Source organism: Mesoplodon densirostris, chromosome 3 (genome assembly GCF_025265405.1).
Source record: "Mesoplodon densirostris isolate mMesDen1 chromosome 3, mMesDen1 primary haplotype, whole genome shotgun sequence".
NCBI lineage: Eukaryota > Metazoa > Chordata > Mammalia > Artiodactyla > Ziphiidae > Mesoplodon > Mesoplodon densirostris.
Window position 1 is genome coordinate 101,371,696 of NC_082663.1, and position 19,038 is coordinate 101,390,733.

Here is a 19,038-nt window from a genome sequence, read left to right on the forward strand (position 1 = left end):
GCAAGATGAACCTGGAGCATCCTGTAGTACTAGAAAGGAAGGAAGTACTTAAACTCAAAGCTTAACATTCTGTGTAAAATGTGAGAAGAATTCCATAATTATGTTTGCCACAGACATATTTTCATGCTCAGATGAAAGGTGCTTTATAATCATTTAACTTGAACTAGTGTTCTATTCCATGGTATGCCTGTTTAACATTGGAGAAAACATATCTCTGGGTGAAAAAAATCATTACAGAACACTTCACATGTTAAATGTATTAGGCATTTTGTAATTAATAAGTTTTAATGTCTTCTCATTTTTCATTAACATTTCTCTCTTATAACTCTTGTCATTTTCTTTTTGACATTTCCCCTATTTCCTTGTGGAGCCATTAAAGGCATAAAAGGCTCAGTTTTTCCTTCCTGGGTATTTGGGTTCAGTTACCCTGGAAAGAAGATCCTCTCTCTTTTATACTTATGCTACCTAAACTAAGAAACTCTAAGCTCTAGATATTCACTATTTTGTAACTAAGTACACAGAACCATTTCTGCAATGTAGTATAGTTGGTGTGCAATAACATTTTCAGAGGAGAGAAAGAGAATAATTCCACTGTGTAGCGAATGGGAAAGGTGTTCCGAGTTTTGAAGAGTGTGTTAGTGGGGGCTAGGAGGAAAGTGTTTATTTCTTAACAGAGAAAATGAGGTGTTTTATCTAATGAAACTTATTGGTAGCATGCTGAACTATAAAGAATAGGGCAAAATAGTGAAAATTATATTGTGAGCTGGTGGAAGGAAAGAAGGATAAGAGATGCCAATGGAGGCATAAGACTTGACAAGAGGACAAAGGAGATTTGCCTTACAGGCATTTTCCCATTTATTTATTCTGCTTATTTGGGAATACTTCGAGTCTAGATTGTTTTTATCAATAATAAGAGCTAGAAGTAATCTCAGGTAGAAATTATGCTTATAATTATAGGTATTCTGAAGTCAAAATTACATATACCCAAAAAGTAGCACTGGGGTGTAGGGCAAACAGCATAAATTATTTTATAGGAGAACCCAGGGATAGTTCTAACATTTCATGTCCTCCATCACTATCCTGGTTGGGCAGAGGGCATGAAGTAAATGATGTTAATGTCTACCCATATCCCTTAACCTCTACAGTCTCACTTCACTCCAGCCTGACTTCAGTTACCAACCCGTGCATATTCTTTGCCTGAAGGATTTGCTAAGCCAGGAGTTCATGTGCAGGGCCACCCCATAGTGCCAGGGAATTACTGCTCCTCCCTCACCACCCTCAGCATCCTCTGACTAATGGCTAGAGTTGGTATATAAATGCCCTAGCTTCCTTGCCACTTGGGTGTAATGACTCTGAGGTGCCCTACAGTGGCTTCAGTATTTCCTCAAGGACATTAAGATCCAATTATCTACAGGGATAACTCATTTAATAACAGACATTTTATTGATTGCATTCCCTTCCATCCCTTCCCTGTCTCCTTTTTCCTGGGGCGATGGGAGGAGTATGAAGTGGAACATTCCTATTGGTGTTTTCAAGACAGTCATCTCCCTAATAAACTGCTCTCACTCCTTGAGGGATCACCTAAGAGCAGGTACATTTGACATACTTTTATTTAGAAACATACTTAATTGTTTTTTATGTACAGGTTTCATGGCCTTCTTGCTTCTCTTGTGAAGTCATTGCATATTCCTTCTAGGTGATTGTGGGAGGTTAGTACTATATAAATAGTAGTGTCAACCCTCTTTATCTGACTTTTATATTTCTTCAGTTCTTGGGATTTCTGTATATGATGGTCTGCAAAAAAGAGAATATTTTATAGCGTATCATTTTTATTAATAAAAATTTCCTTCAATGTCTTGTTTATAAATTAAATTCTTTTTTATTAATAGCAATATCCAGGTGCCTTATTAGTCCTAAACAGAACCAGGAAAACAAATGGTTTTTATTATTTGTTTCTAGACACATGGAGATTAAATTCCTCTCTAAATTTTAAAATATGCATAAGACTTATTTTCCTTTTTTTTTAATTTACTGTATGACCTGAGTTAAGCAGAAGTAGTAAGATTCATTAAAAGAATATCCCATTTACATTTGCTTCATTTACATGTAAAACTTCTTTAAGATAGTCTGATGAAATAGAAAAATACAGTTTAACATATTCTTACAAAATGATATTTACTCACTTGTCTGAAAAGAATTACAAAAAGGAAGAAAAATGAGAGCTTCTAAAAATATTTATACATTTTCACTGTTAATGCAGAATATTATTCTTATAGTTTTCTTAAATGGCACAAATACCATATTGTCTTGTACAAGGTAAAATAAAATCTTACATTTAAATCTTAATGTATAAGCATGTGTTTATAGAAAGTTGGGGTTTGGTGGGATGCACACAATTAAAAAAAAAAATAGAACACATGCTTCATAATAAATATCCAGCAACTGGACTGTTCCAACCTTTTCAGTTAGAACTAATCACTCCTTTAGCCATGACATTTTATGTCCTTTTACATGACATTTTATGGAACTTTCATTTTATTACTAATGACATAACCTCAACTCAAACTAGCTACAACTACAAAGGGAGTTAATTGGTTCATACAAAGTGGAAATCCAGGAGTGGAACTGCCTTCAGCTGCATTTCAAATGATGGTGCATACACGAACTCTAAATTCTGTTTTTCTTTTTATTGGCTTTTTACCTATATCAGGTAGACTCTCTCCACATGGTCATAAAAAAGGTCAGTGTCTGCTCCAGATTTACACTGTCCTTACAGGTTTTATCTCACAATCTATGCCCATCCTTCGCAAGGTCTCTTTTTTGTCCTAATTGAGTTCCATGTAAATATCCTGGACTGAACATTGACTCATTAAAGATTGCCTAAATTAAGTAGCCATAAAATATTTCTGGAGAATAAAAATTTGCATTTTGGGGTGAAGGTGCAGACATAAACACATAAACAAAATAAATCAACAAGATAGTTTCAGGTTTGAGAAGTGCTATGAAGAAAATGAAGGACATTGTGATAGAGGATACATAGAAAGTAAAGTTCAGAGTAGGCAATAATGGACTTCCTGAGAAAATGACACTTTATAACTCTAAGATAAACATTAAATATAAGATTATTAAAAATAACTATAATTATAATAAATTGTTAATAGCTATACTGTGTAAAATATATAAATTATGACATCAGAAACAAAGTATGGAAGGGAGTGTAAAAATATAGAGCATTTATATGTGTTCAAAGTTAAGTTCTTATAAGCTTAAAATACATTGTTGTAACTACAAGGGGTTTTATGTAAGTCACATGGTGACCACAAAACCAAAAGTTATAGTAGATACACAAAAGATAAAGAGAACGGAATCAAAGTATATCACTACAGAGAATCAAGGAATCACAAAGGAAGAGAGCAAGAGAACAAGACAGGAACAAAGGAACTACAAAACACCCAGAAAACACTTAACAAAATGATAATAATAAATTGATACCTATCACGAATTACTTTTAATGGATTAAATTCTCTAATCAAAAGATATGGAGTGGCTGAATGGATTAAAAACAAGACCTATTTATATGCCTGCAAGAGACTTATTCTAGCTTTAAGGACACATTACACTAAAACTGAAAAAATAGAAAAAGATGTTCCAAGCAAATGCAAAACAAAAGAAAGCAGAGGTAGCCTATTCTATCAGACAACACAGACTTTAAGCCAATGACTATAACAGGAGACAAAGAAAGTCATTATATAATAATAAAGGAATCAATTAATCAAGAAGATATATCACTAGTAAATATTTATGCCCTCCACATAGAAACACCTAAATATATAAAGCAAATGTTAATATACCTGAAGGGGGTAAAATACTGCAATACAATAATAGCAGAAAACTTCAATACCCCACTTTCAACAGTGAATAGATTTTCTTTTTTTTTAAATTTATTTATTTTTGCTGTGTTGGGTCTTCCTTTCTGTACGAGGGCTTTCTCTAGTTGTGGCAAGCGGGGGCCACTCTTCATCGCGGTGCATGGTCCTCTCACTATCGCGGCCACTCTTGTTGCGGAGCACAGGCTCCAGATGCGCAGGCTCAGTAGTTGTGGCTCACAGGCCTAGTTGCTCCATGGCATGTGGGATCCTCCCAGACCAGGGCTCGAACCCGTGTCCCCTGCATTAGCAGGCAGATTCTCAACCACTGCACCACCAGGGAAGCCCCAACAGTGAATAGATTTTCTAGATAGAAAATCAATAATGAAATATTGACTTAATATACATGTTAGGTCAGATGGACTTAACAAACAATTACAGAATATTCCACACAACAGTAGCAGAATATATATTCTCCTCAAGTGCATATGAAACATTCTCCAGGATAATTAATGTGCTAGGTCACAAAACAATTCTTAGCAAATGTAAGAAGATTGAAATCATACCAATCTTTTCCAACCACTATAGTATGAACCTAGAAATCAGTAATAGAAGGAAAATTATAAATTCAGAACTTTGTGGAAAATAAACAACATATTCCTGAAAAACCAATGGGTCAAAGAAGAAATCAAAATAATCTTGAAACAAATGAAAATGGAAACACAACATACCAAAACTTATGGAACAGAGCAAAAGCAGGATTAAGAGAGAATTTCATAGCAATAAATGCCCACATTAAAAATAGACTAGACTAAAAAAAAAAAAGAGAGAGAGAGATCTCAATTAAATATAATTAGAAATGAAAGAGGAGACATGACAACTACTACCGCAGAAATACAAAAGAGCATGAGAGATTACTATGAACAATTATATACCAAGAAGTTGGATAATCTAGAAGAAATAGATGAATTCCTAGATATATAACACCTACTGAGACTGAATCATGAAGAAATAGAATATCAGAACAGATAAATAATGAGTAAGGAGACTGAATCAGTAATCAAAAATCTTCCCATGAACAAAACCCAGGACCAGATGGTTTCCCTGTGAATTCTAGTATACATTTAAAGAAGAATTCATACCAATTCTTCTCAAACAATTCCAAAAAAACTGCAGAGAAGGGAAGACTCCCAAACTCATTTTATGAGGCCAGTATTACTCTGATACCAAAGCCAGATAAAGACACTGCAAGAAAGGAAAACTGCAGTCCAATATTCCAGATGAATATAGATGCAAACATTCTCAAGAAAATAATAGCAAACCACATTCGACAGCATATTAAAAATATCATACCTATCATCAAGTGGCATTTATCCCTGGGATGCAAAGGTGGTTCAATCAATAAATGTTATATACCATAATAAGAGAATGAAAGATGAAAATCACATGATCATCTCAATAGATGCAGAAAAAAAGTATTTGACAAAATTCAACATCCTTTCAAAATAAAAAAATATTATCAACTAATTGTATATTGAAAGAAAGTACCTCAACATAATAAAGTTTATATATTACAAGTCCACACTAACATCATACTCAATAATTAAAGGGTGAAAGCTTTCCTGATAAGATTAGGAACAAGACAAGGGTGACCACTGCCAGCACTCATATTTTACTTAGTGCTGAAAGTCTTAGCCTGAGCAATTAGGCATGAAAAAGAAATAAATGACATTGAAACAAGAAAGGAAGAATTAAAGCTATCAGTATTTGCAGATGCTTATGATCTTATATATAGAAAACCTTAAGATTCCACACCAAAAAAAAAAAAAGAGAGAACTAATAAACGAATTCAGTAAAGTTGCAGGGTTAAAAGTCAACCTGAAAAAATCAATTGCATTTCTATTCCCTAACAAACAACTGTCTGTAAAAAGAAATAGTGAAGATAATTGTATTTACTATAGCATCAAAAATAATAAGATACTTACAAATAAATTTAGCAGATGAGGTGAAAAATCTGTACATTCACTACTAGACTGATAAAATTAATTGAAGAAAATACAAACAAACAAGAAAATATCCCATGTTCATTAATCAGAAGAATTAATGTTAAAATGTTCATATTACCCAAAGCAATCTACAGATTCAATTGAACTTTTATCAAAATTACAATAGCATTTTTTTATAGAAATAGAAAAAACAATCCTAAAATTGTATGACCAGAGAAGACCTCAAGTAGCCAAATCAAACTTGAGAAAAAACAAAGCTGGAAACATCATACTACCTGATTTCAAACTATGTTACAAAGCTACAATAATCAAGACAGTATTGCACTGGCATAAAAACAGACACAAACCAATACAACAGAAGTGAGAGCTTAGAAATAAATCCATGTATAGACAGTCAACAGATATTTTACAAGGGAGTCAAGAAAACTCAGTGGGGAAAGGATAGTGTCTTCAATAAATGTTGTTGGGAAAACTTGATATTCACATGCAAAAGAATAAAATTGGACCCCTATCCTATACCATGCGCAAAAATTAACTCAAATTGGTAAGGACTTAAATGTAAGACCAAAAACTAAAACTCCTAGAAAAAAATCATAGGATAAAGTTACTTGATATCAGTCTTGGCAATGATTTTGTAGATGACACCAAAAACACAAGCAACAAAAGCAAAAATCAACAATTGGGACTACCTAAACTAAAAAGCTTCTGCACAGCAAAAGAAACAATCAACAAAATGCAGAGGCAACCTACAGAATGGGAGAAAATATTTGAGGATCATATATTTGATAAGAATTTAATATCTAAAATGTACAAGGACCTTGTATAATTCAACAACAAAAATCCAAATAACCCAATTAAAAAAATGGACAAAATACCTGAATAGACATTTTTCCAAAGAAGACATACAAATTGCAAACAGGTACATGAAAAGGTGCTCAACATCACTAATCATCAGGGAAATGCAAATCAAAATCACAATGAGATATTACCTCACAGTTGTTAGAATGTCTGTCATCAAAAGAACATGAGATAAAAAATGCTCATGAGTATGTGGACAAAAGAAAACCTTGGTGCACTGTAGGTGGGAATGTAAATTAGTGCAGCCACTATAGAAAACGGTTGACAAGTTCCTCAAGAAATTTAAAAAAGAACTACCATATAACCCAGCAATCCCACTTCTGGGTATATATCCAAAGTAAGTGAAAGCACTATTTTGAAGAGATATCTTCATTCCTATGTTCACTGCAGCTTTATTCACAATAGCCAAGACATAGACACAACCTAAATGTACCCTGACAGATGAATGGATAAAGTGTGGTATATAAATACAATGGAATAGTCTTCAGCCACAAAAAGAAGGAAATCCTTCCATTTGTGATAATATGAATAAATCTTGAGGGCATTATGGTAAGTGAAATATGCCGGATAGAGAAAGACAGATAGTATCATTTATATGTGGAATTTTAAAAAAACAATACAAAACAAAACCAAAAAAAAAAAAAAGTTGCACTTGCACTCATAGAAATAGAGAGTAGAATAGTGGTTGCCAGGAGATGGCCTGTGGGGAAAATGGGGAAAGGTTGGTAAAAGGGTACAAACTTTCAATTATGAGTAAGGTCAGAGTATCTGATATACATAACATGGCGACTATAGTAGAAAATACCGCATAATTGCAATTTGCTATGAGGGTAGAACTTAAATGTTCTCACCAGAAAAATAAACGTGAATACGTAATGTGATGGTACTGTTAACTTAATTTTGGGAAGTTTTAAACTATCTTACAGTTTTAGTTGTCAGTTATAACTCAATAAATTTGAAAAACATTTGCTATATGAAGATTTTATTTTAATATGGATGATATCTCACTAATAATGTTCAACTTATAAAATTAGCAAATTTGGTACTATGTTTTATTGATATAAAAAAGTTCCTTAAGAAAGCTTGAGTGCGTGGGCTTCCCTGGTGGCGCAGTGGTTGAGAGTCCGCCTGCTGATGCAGCGGACACGGGTTCATGCCCCGGTCTGGGAAGATCCCACATGCCATGGAGCGGCTAGGCCCGTGAGCCATGGCTGCTGGGCCTGTGCTCCGCAATGGGAGAGGCCACAGCAGTGAGAAGCCCACGTAATGCAAAAAAAAAAAAAAAAAAAAGAAAGCTTGAGCGTGAAGCATTATGCTCTTAGATAAGAGAAAGGTGAGGAAACAATTGCTCAATATGAGGGTTTATTTGAAGAGAGTAATGTGGAAATAATATTTGACACTAGAAGCAATGGAATTTAAACCCAGCAGCACTGTATGGGACTAAAGATAGAGACTGCTGAGCCAGAGATCTTAACAAGGGGCAGCAGCAACACCCAGAAGTTAAAGACCTGTCATATGCCATCCTCAGGTCATGGGTACCTGGAAGCAGGGATGTAGCAGACTGTATGGAGGTTGCTCCCTAGAGGAGATGAGTAGGCCCACCCAGCAGCTGAATGCAGTATGAAGGTTGAGAAACTGGTCTTTTAATACCTTTCAAATAAAGTAGAATGTCTGCAATTTTACCAGGCATTCAAAGAATATACAATATATTTGTAAGAATTTACATTTATCTCAGGCAGCAGTTTTTGTGTTGTTACTAATAATGTCTTTTATTCTCAGCTTGCTCTTTTAAGAAACATGGGTGTAATTTGACAATGGATATTGTCCATATGAAAAGAAAAGCCTCAAATAACTTCTTAATAGTTAAGACATTTTAAACTTGCCCATCTCTTCCCCACTTCTCTTTATAATGATCCTTAAGTAATTAATTTCTGTGAATGTGATTAAATTATTACTGACACAGAGGAGAAACTTAGAAATTTCAAATAAACAGTGAGTGGACATGTTTCTGCAAAAAATAAAATCAGAGACACATGTGCCCTCATTATTCTGACAGGTAATATCTCTTCAATAGCTTTTTTTTAATGTCATTTCTCTTATAATATATACCAAAATAATATCACATATAATCTTTATAAATCAGTCTGTGCATTACAACTATCCCTAAGGTCATTACATTTGTCTTTCAACTTTGTCTAAGTTTCTCAATAAATTCTAGATAAATTATACCTTAATTCAAGATTAAATTCCTTAATAAATCCTCATTAAATGCTAGTGCTTAATGGGAATTCCTGATTTTGTTCTTGTCAAAAGCTTCAGAAAAATATATTACTATCCTAAAGAGATGAAGTTACAGTGAGGAATTTACATTCATTTAAGAATTGTAAGTTTGTGATGGAAAAATAAAGTTTCAGTCTCTGTATAATGGAGGCCAAAGAATCTGAACACAGACTCTGATAATGCAGCCAACTTGATGAATAAATTCATGGAATTGTTCTAATGCACTTTTAAGTAGTTATCTAACTTGATAAAACCTTAATCATGCTGTACACTCTTTTTTTTTTTTTTTTTTTTTTCTTTTTGCGGTATGCAGGCCTCTCACTGTTGTGGCCTCCCCCGTTGCGGAGCACAGGCTCCGGATGCGCAGGCCCAGCGGCCATGGCTCACGGGCCCAGCCGCTCCGCGGCATATGGGATCCTCCCAGACCGGGGCACGAACCCGTATCCCCTGCATCGGCAGGCGGACTCTCAACCACTGCGCCACCAGGGAGGCCCTGCTGTACACTCTTTAATGCCCAAATCAGAGCCCTGCTGGACTGATTTTAAAGTTATCTGAGCTTTTTTATCCAGTGGGATCAGATAAGTGATGCATGAAAGGGACAATGACTAGTTATGAGCATGAACTTCAGGTTTAGATTAGCTATCAATTTACATATAAATTTAGTCTATGCTTTAGTTTTTAGATGTTACACAAATTGCATTGCTTCACTCACTAAAATTTCTCATTTATTATGGTACATTTATCCCAAGATAACTTAGTTTATGTGTCACTTAAACACTCTGCAACAAACTTTCTATCATTTTCATGAGTACTGATTGAATTTGAATTTTTTATATTATGCTATTCTCTTAGCATTAAATAATCTGAAAAATTTTACTTTATTTCACATTATGAGAAAACTATGTGGAATAATGTGTTTTATGACTGATTAGCACTTTTTCACAGGAGCATTTTGATTTACTAATATTTTGAGGGTTTTGCCTAAGGAAATGGAAAAAAGATTATAGTCACAAATAAATATTCAGTCATTTAAATACTTGGTATAGATTCTAAATAGGCCTAGTATAGTCTCTTTTTTTCAAGTAATAGATAGTTATAGTATTTTTCCAATAAATAAGTTCAACAAGATGAGGTAGAGTTATATAAAAACACAATATTTTAAGCAGTCAGAATTTTAGGAATTCCAGTTTATCATACTAAAAGGACATAAATCGCTCAGACAAAGCTTGTGTTTGATTCTCTTAAGCCAGGAGAGAGAAGAGAGAGGGAGAGGGGAGGGAGGGACGAGGGAAGAAAGAAAGGAAAGAAGGGTAAAAGAGACTAAGGAAGGAAAACATAAATCAAGCAGACAAGCTGGGGAAAATGGTTAAAAGTAGATAATATTTAATGCACAATTAATAATTGAGACTTCTGCCTTTCTACTTTCATTGCAAGTTCATTAGAATACCATCACATAAGAGATTTGAATCAAAAGGCTTCTAGTATGGCAATGTTACATTCTTAGAGACAATAAAATTCTGGAAACAATGCAGACTTCTTATAAAATAGAGTCAACAGCATCACACTCTATTATTCCTTTTAGTTTTATCTAGTTTTGTATGAAAATTAACTCCAGCAAACAAAAGCTACATATAGAAGGGGTCTGGGAACATCACATCAGAACCTGACAAATACACGTAAAGTTCAGCTTTGGAGAGAGGCTGTGTTTAATCAATGCTTCCTAACTAGTCAAAGAGCTATTTCATTCAAACATATTCCATTTGGGGCTTCCCTGGTGGCGCAGTGGTTGAGAGTCTGCCTGCCGATGCAGGGGACACGGGTTCGTGCCCCAGTCCGGGAAGATCCCACATGCCGTGGAGTGGCTGGGCCCGTGAGCCATGGCCGCTGAGCCTGTGTGTCCAGAGCCTGTGTTCCGCAATGGGAGAGGCCACAACAGTGAGAGGCCCATGTACCACAAAAAAAAAAAAAAAAAAAGAGAGAGAGAGAAATTAAGGAAACACTCCCATTTACCATTGCAACAAAAAGAATAAAATACCTAGGCATAAACCTACCTAAGGAAATAAAAGACCTGTATGCAGAAAACTATAGACACCGATGAAAGGAATTAAAGATGAAGCAAACAGATGGAAAGATTTACCATGTTCTTGGATTGGAAGAATCAACATTTTGAAAATGACTATACTACCCAAAGCAATCTACAGATTCAATGCAATCCCTAACAAACTATAATGCCATTTTTCACAGGACTGAACAAAAAATTTCACAATTTGTATAGAAACACAAGAGACCCCGAATAGCCACAGCAAGCTTGAGAAAGAACAACGGAGCTGGAGGAATCAGGCTCCTGGAGTTCAGACTATACTACAAAGCTACAGTAATCGACAATATGGTACTGGCACAAACACAGAAATATAGATAAATGGAACAGGATAGAAAGCCCAGAGGTAAACCCATGCACATATGGTTACCTTATCTTTGATAAAGGAGGCAAGAATATACAATGGAGAAAAGACAGCCTCTTCAATAAGTGGTGCTGGGAAAACTGGACAGCTATATGTAAAAAAATGAAATTAGAACACTCCCTAGCACCATACAAAAAAATAAACTCAAAATGGATTAAAGACCTAAATGTAAGGCCAGACACTATAAAAACCTTAAAGGAAAACATAGGCAGAACACTCTATGATGTAAATCACAGCAAGATCCTTTTACACCCACCTCCTAGAGAAATAGAGATAAAAACAAAAATAAACAAATGGTGCCTAATGAAACTTAAAATCTTCTGCACAGCAAAGGAAACCATAAACAAGATGAAAAGACAACCCTCAGAATGCAGAAAATATTTGTTAATGAATCAACTGAGAAAGGATTAATCTCCAAAATTTACAAGCAGCTCATGCAACTCAATATCAAAAATACAGACAACCCAATCCAAAAATTGGCAGAAGACCTAGACATTTCTCCAAGGAAGATATACAGATTGCCAACAAACACATGAAAGGATGTTCAACATCACTAATTATTAGAGAAATGCAACTCAAAACTACAGTGAAGTATCACCTCACGCCAGTCAGAATGGCCATCACCAAATAATCTACAAACAATAAATGCTGGAGAGGGTGTGGAGAAAAGGGAACCCTCTTGCACTGTTGGTGGGAATGTAAATTGATACAGCCACTATGGAGAACACTATGGAGGTTCCTTAAAAAACTAAAAATAGAACTACCATATGACCCAGCAATCCCACTACTGGGCATATACCCTGATAAAACCATGATTCCAAAAGAGTCATGTACCACAATGTTCACTGCACCTCTATTTACAATAGCCACAGCATGGAACCAACCTAGGTGTCCATCGACAGATGAATGGATAAAGAAGATATGGCACATATATACAATGGAATATTACTCAGCCATAAAAAGAAATGAAATTGAGTTATTTGTTGTGAAGTAGATGGACCTAGAGTCTATCATACAGTGTGAAGTTAAGTCAGAAAGAGAAAAACAAATACCATATGCTAATGCATATATATGGAATCTAAAAAAAAAATTGGTTCTGAAGAACCTAGAGGCAGGACAGGTATAAAGATGCAGATGTAGAGAATCGACTTGAGGACATGGGGAGGGGGAATGGTAAGCTGGGACGAGGTGAGAGAGTGACATGGACTTATATATACTACCAAATGTAAAATTGATAGCTAGTGGGAAGCAGCCACATAGCACAAGGAGATCAGCTCGGTGCTTTGTGACCACCTAGAGAGGTGGGATAGGGAGGGTGGGAGGGAGATGCAAGAGGGAGGGGATATGAGGATATATGTATTTGTATAGCTGATTCACTTTGTTATAAAGTAGAAACTAACACCATTGTAAAGCAATTATACTCCAATAAAGATGTTAAAAAAAAATTGTCATCTTCACCTGTCCCTTAGTCGCAACAACTGAGTATTGCCTTTCAGGATACTCAGGGAATTTTCAGCATCAAAAATATTCTATACCTGAAGATATAATAGTTATTTATTCACTATCTTTAGACTCATTTGACTGTGGCTTTGTTGCATGTATGTGTTGGTGAGGAGTAGTTGTGTTCATCCATTTGGTTTGTTTCTACCAAAACTACGTTGAATAAGTGGTGAGAGTTGACAACCTTTTCTTGTTCCTTATCTTAGAGGAAATGGTTTCAGTTTTTCACCATTGAGAGTGATGTTGACTTGGGTTTGTCATATATGGCCTATATTATGTTGAGGTAGGTTCTCTCTATGCCTGTTTTCTGGAGGGTTTTTATTATAAATGGGTGTTGAATTTGGTTTGAGTTGTTTTTCCATAGATCGTCTCATTTAAGGATTCTGACATTTCAAAAGAAATATATTCAGTACTGAAGATTATGCAGGGTAGCAATTGAGACAGCAATTTGTATCCTTTATTATTTGATTACTTTTTAATACTCTGCTGTTGCTAGCATGTAGTAATGGTGAGTCTGGGAGAAACGTAGTTCCCCTATGGGAATGGTTTATACTTCATATCAAATGTCCATAAAAGAGTGAATAGTCTGCTTGTCATTTTTCTCAAGACGATAATAGCATGGTAAAAAAAAACAAAAACAAAAACAAAACCTTGGCACTTCAGCTACAAAATTTCATTTAGAAAATGCAAACTCCTAACCAGGTTAATCCAATCTTGACATTGTCTGAAGAATGAGTGTTTTAGACTGGGCTGTTTAAGGAAGATGTTTCCACGGGGTCTATTTATTGTCCTTCATTGGCTTTCTGTCTTGCCAAGTCATTTGGAATCTAACTATCCAGAACATGATTCTCTTCACTAAAGAAAATATATTTCTCAGAATACATTCTACCTTTCATAACAATTCACTTGCTTATAATTAGCAAGACCAAGCTGAAGACCTAAATGGGCACTGAAGCTACAATATAAACAATTTTGTTTTTAAAAAGTGTAGAAAGTAAACAATATTTAAACTATTATTTCAAATGTGGAGTTGCAGCATTATTGAAAACAGTTAATATATGTTCTGAAATTCCATTTTGAAAACAAATAAAATAACATGAATCTGCTATGCTTTGTTTCCATAGTCTGAAATATTGATCTTAGCTAGAAAAATCAGTATTTCTATTTAGCCAGTTCAAAAGCTAATTTTTCAGTATGTTATTGTAATGGAAACCTACAGTCTACTGGTAATGAGAAATAACTTTAGAGTCATAGAGTTTGGGCTCAAATCTTGGCTCTACTACATATAATCTGTGCAATCTTAGGGTATTTAAACCATTTGATTCTTGGTTTCTTCCATCGTAAGAAAAAAAATAGCGCTTCCTAATTTACAAGGATTTCTGCTATGACTTCAATTTTGGAGCTTTGTAACATTTATTTTCTGGTTTCCTAAGTGTAATTTAGAAGTGTAATTTTTTTTGCATACTCTAGGGTAAATTCACATTGAGACTTTTTATACATGTTGCAGAAGGAAGATGTAAGATGAACTTATCTTTGTAAGTGAACTGCTTTTAACTATGACTTCTTGAGAGTCCATTGTCTCTGCCCCACTCAAATCCCTATAGTCAGTGCACCCATCCCCCAGGTGCTGTGGGTACTTGATGCTAATTTCTCATTGTACTTCCTCCCTCCATAAACCACAGTCAAGGACTGCCTGACTTGGGGATGCAAATATCAGTCCCCTTGCCTCAAGGTGGAACCAACTCTGACTTCATTAATGCTCCAAACCTGTCCAGGGGATTTAGGCTGCAGGTAGAGTCCAGCTAAGAATAGATCTTTATTTAACTCCTTCATTCAACTCATTCCTCATCCCTCAGTCTTTTTCTACTGAGAGTACTCCCTCAATAAATCCATTTACTCAAATCACTGTCTCAGGCTCTGCTTCTCAGGGTCCCAATTTAAAACACACATCATTAAAATTGATGAACCAATGATGTGTGTAAGCAGTGGAAAATGTAGCCAGATTTGATTTTGAATTCCACTTCTTCAACTTGGTGAGTGTATAACCTTGGGTTGATACTTTAATCTTTTTTAGTTTCAGCTTATTTCTCTTAAAGGAGGTAAAATCTTTTCTAATGGGATGTTGCAAAAACTGAGATAATATATATGTATACATATATACACAAACACACATGGAGCACCCAGCACTGATTTTAGTAATATAAGAGCTGATTATGGGAGCATCTCTTATTTAGGATTTGTTTCTAAAAAGAGACTAAGCAATGTGGAGTGTTAAGAGTTAAGGCACTGGAAAAATAGATATTTTGGTATCATGTAAAGCCAATGATATAAAGCATACAGCCTTGAAAATGAGATTGAGAAACAGTGGGTCAAGCAGCAACTGGGGATGTTTGAAGAAAAGACCAAAGAAGGGGCTTTTGCTCTCTACTGAGATCTACTTGCACAGGGAGGCATCTTACAGGACCCTGGGCTCTCTTCAAAGATTCAGGGACATTAGCAAAACTAAGTCCCCTGATGGTATGAAGTAGAAAAAGTAATTGCCTTAATGCAAACTCAATCAGCACTGAGGGAGGAAAGAATGACCTCACCTACTACAAGGTTAGTATGAAATGAAAGAACATGAAGAATTATACAAACAACAAATAGAGGTGCAGGCATTTTAGAAGATATCAAAGGCAGCATTGGTAGTGAAATACTGTTGAAAATGAAAGAAAGGAAAAACTCAGGGACTTCCCTGGTGGCGCAGTGGTTAAGAATCGGCCTGCCAATGCAGGGGACACAGGTTCAATCCCTGGTCCAGGAAGATCCCACGTGCCATGGAGCAACTAGGCCCGTGTGGCCACAACTACTGAGCCTGCGTTCTGGAGCCCACGTGCCACAACTCCTGAAGCCCGCACACCTAGAGCCTGTGCTCTGCAACAAAGAAAAGCCACTGCAGTGAGAAGCCCGCATACTACAACAAAGAGTATCCCCCTCTCGCCTCAACTAGAGAAAGCCCACACACAGCAACGAAGACCCAATGCAGCCAAAAAATAAATAAATTAATTGATTAATAAAATTGTAACACAAACCATTTGATTTAAAAAAAAAAAAAAAAAGAAAAACTCTTAGTAACCAGTGCTAGGCCATGCCAATCTCCTAGGGCAAGGTGCATGCTGAAGTCAGTAGTTTCTCTAAAAAACCACAGAAGATGCATGGTTAATTGGAAATGTCAACAGTTTTTAAAATTATTTAATTTCATTTTGTTTTATATGAGAAGTTCTAAAAGCCACAGTAACTTCCCCTCATGGCCATGATTTTAATTTTAAATATTTTTCTCTGATAACCCTAATAGATAACATTAATGAAAGTTGAGAGCAAACTCTTTGCCTCTACACTCCTCTCTGCCTTTTGTGTATTACCTGTCTGTGTTGTGAGAAGCATAGAAAGCACAGTTGCAAAATATAATAAATTTTCTTATGTAGCCTGTGTATTGTGCTAAGAGATTTGCATTTATTATTTTAGCAAATACTTACAAAAAACATATATATTAGTTTAGATTTTTCTCTAGTATTACAGATGAAGAAACTTTGACTCAGAAAGTTTTGTGTAATTTTCCCAATAAGATAAAATTAACAGCTGATCATGTTTCACATCTTAATTAATGTAACTCCAAATTCTGGGCAATGGCACACCAAATAGGTGGTTTGAGGATCTTTTCAACAACTCCATAGTATCTCCCTGTGCAAAGTCAGGTGAATTGAGGTTTTCTTAATCATTCTACCTAAAATATAAATAAAAGCAATCTCATAAATTTTGCTATTTTTATGGATCTCTACCATACAATCTAATTAAAATATTAGCCTCCCTTCTAATTGCATGGGTTATCACCTCTAAGCTCTACCCATTCCAAAATATGAAAGCTGCCATTCAACTATGTTTTTTAGACAAACATAATTGGGGTAAACAAAGAGAATTCTACCCCTGTAGAAAAATTGGAAAAATTATAATTATTGTCCTTCACTGACTCACTTTAATTATTTAAGAATGATATTTCTTAAGAAGTAAGTCTATTCTGGATTTGACATAGTCACAGTGTCTTCTGGGCTGATTTCTGGATTTTCCTATTTTATACAAGAATGTCAATTTCAGTGTTCCTAAGTGTCATGTATTTAAATTCTCAGTCTTTAAAAAAGGACTAGTGAATTTCCAAACTAGGTCAATTTTGGAACCAGTTTGAAATAATTGGTAAAAAACTTAAAGTTACAAACCAAATTAGAAAATTCTTACATTCTCTTCCACCCTAGGGGGTGGTGGTGGTGCAGCTTATGAGCATTTGAAGATCTGGGGTCTGCGGTATCAGCTGTGTAAAGGGGCCAGCAGGTATAAATGAGTGAACTGGGCTATGTGTAGAAACAAAAAAATTGTACAGTCCTAAGCGTGTCTAAGGGAGACAGAAATTGTTACTCAACATCATCTGATTATTGCCCTGAAAAATCAGGCATAGCACTGCCAGATTTAGTTTATCAAGAGAAACCAGAAATTCAGATTTTCTTACCTAATTTTTGATTTGTAAACATTTCTAACTAATTTTTAAGAGTTTAAATATAGTGTGAACCAAACAAAACACTTCTTTCTGCCAAATTTGCCCTAAATGCTACCAGTTTTCAACTTATTTTATTAAACGAGTATATTCAGTAGTGGGCTCTAGGATGGTGCTAATTATCTGTTACTTTTGGTTCTCACCTCAATCTAATGTGTAACTATGATATATATAGGACAGGGCCATGGAAACTTTTCCTACCAAAGGTCACTAGTTCATCATATCTCCTATTAAGAAAAAACAAGAAACCTAATTAACTACCTGATAGGTTTTTAAAGACTGAATATTATAATATGGACCACAAAATCATTTAATTTATGGGATAAAATGCATTTTAGTTCCTGTAATCACCTATGAAAGATAGGGAAGAGGACAGTTGGAAAGTCATCAGGATAAAAGAGGTAGAGGGAAAAAGGAAGGGGTTGAGGAGAAAATGGTGAGAGTAGGAAAGAATGAAAGGGTTAACTGATCATAGAGTGAGGGTAGAATGTCCTAAGAGTATTAGAAGAAAACTTTTTTTGCTCCATGGTGCATCAGAGAACATTTCTGTAGTCCAGGTAATGGTTAAGAGAGTAACTCTCTAGAGCTCAATTCCTGACTCTTAACAGTTACGTGCCCTGTGACCACAGGCAAGTTACCTAACCTCTCTAAACCTCAGTTCCCTTATCTGTAAAACTGGCATACTAATAATATCTACATTTGATGATTTTTAAGAAATAATTAACGAATTATTTGTAAAGTACCTAGAATAATGCCTGACATATTATGAGCAATCAATACATATTAGTATTATATTGTTTTAAAATTAAGATGTAGTAGCAGTAGTTTATTTTATTTTATTTTTTTTAACCTTGGTAAGTGTTTACCGTGCTTCAAATTTGATTTCAGGTTTTTCCAAATTTTATTTTTTAAATACAGCTCCCTCCCCTCCCCCCATGACTCTGAAGATTTCTGAAGTTGGCAAAGGAGTAATACATGTGCATGAGCGTGTGTTTAAATTTCTTTGAAAATAAGATCTATCCTAAATCAGATTTTCAGTAGTTTGCGTCTGCTCCGGGCATTGTTCTTTTCTGCAGAATTACTTTAGGTATTGAATTCATAACACAGGAGCCAAAGAATTGTAAGATCAGGTCTGTGTTTTATAATGTTCACTTTTTCCCCTACCATCTCCTATGTGGTGTGGTTTTTGCACAAGCATTCAATTTAGAATTAGTTCAGTGGTTAATTACAAGTCAGCCTGGGTGGACCATTTTATTTCTGATGTTTACTGATCCTGGTGAAGTGAAGATCACTGTTGGATGGCAACAGAGATTGAGTCTCTAAGTGACATTTATCACAGTAGTAAGAAGCATTGTCATGAATTGTTGAAGAGGATAACGTGACTGAATTTTATCCACTTGATGAATTAATTAAATTCCTCGATTAATTAATTTCTTTTTAGAGAATCTATGTAAGCTCACTAGAAAAACACAGCCCTTAACTAA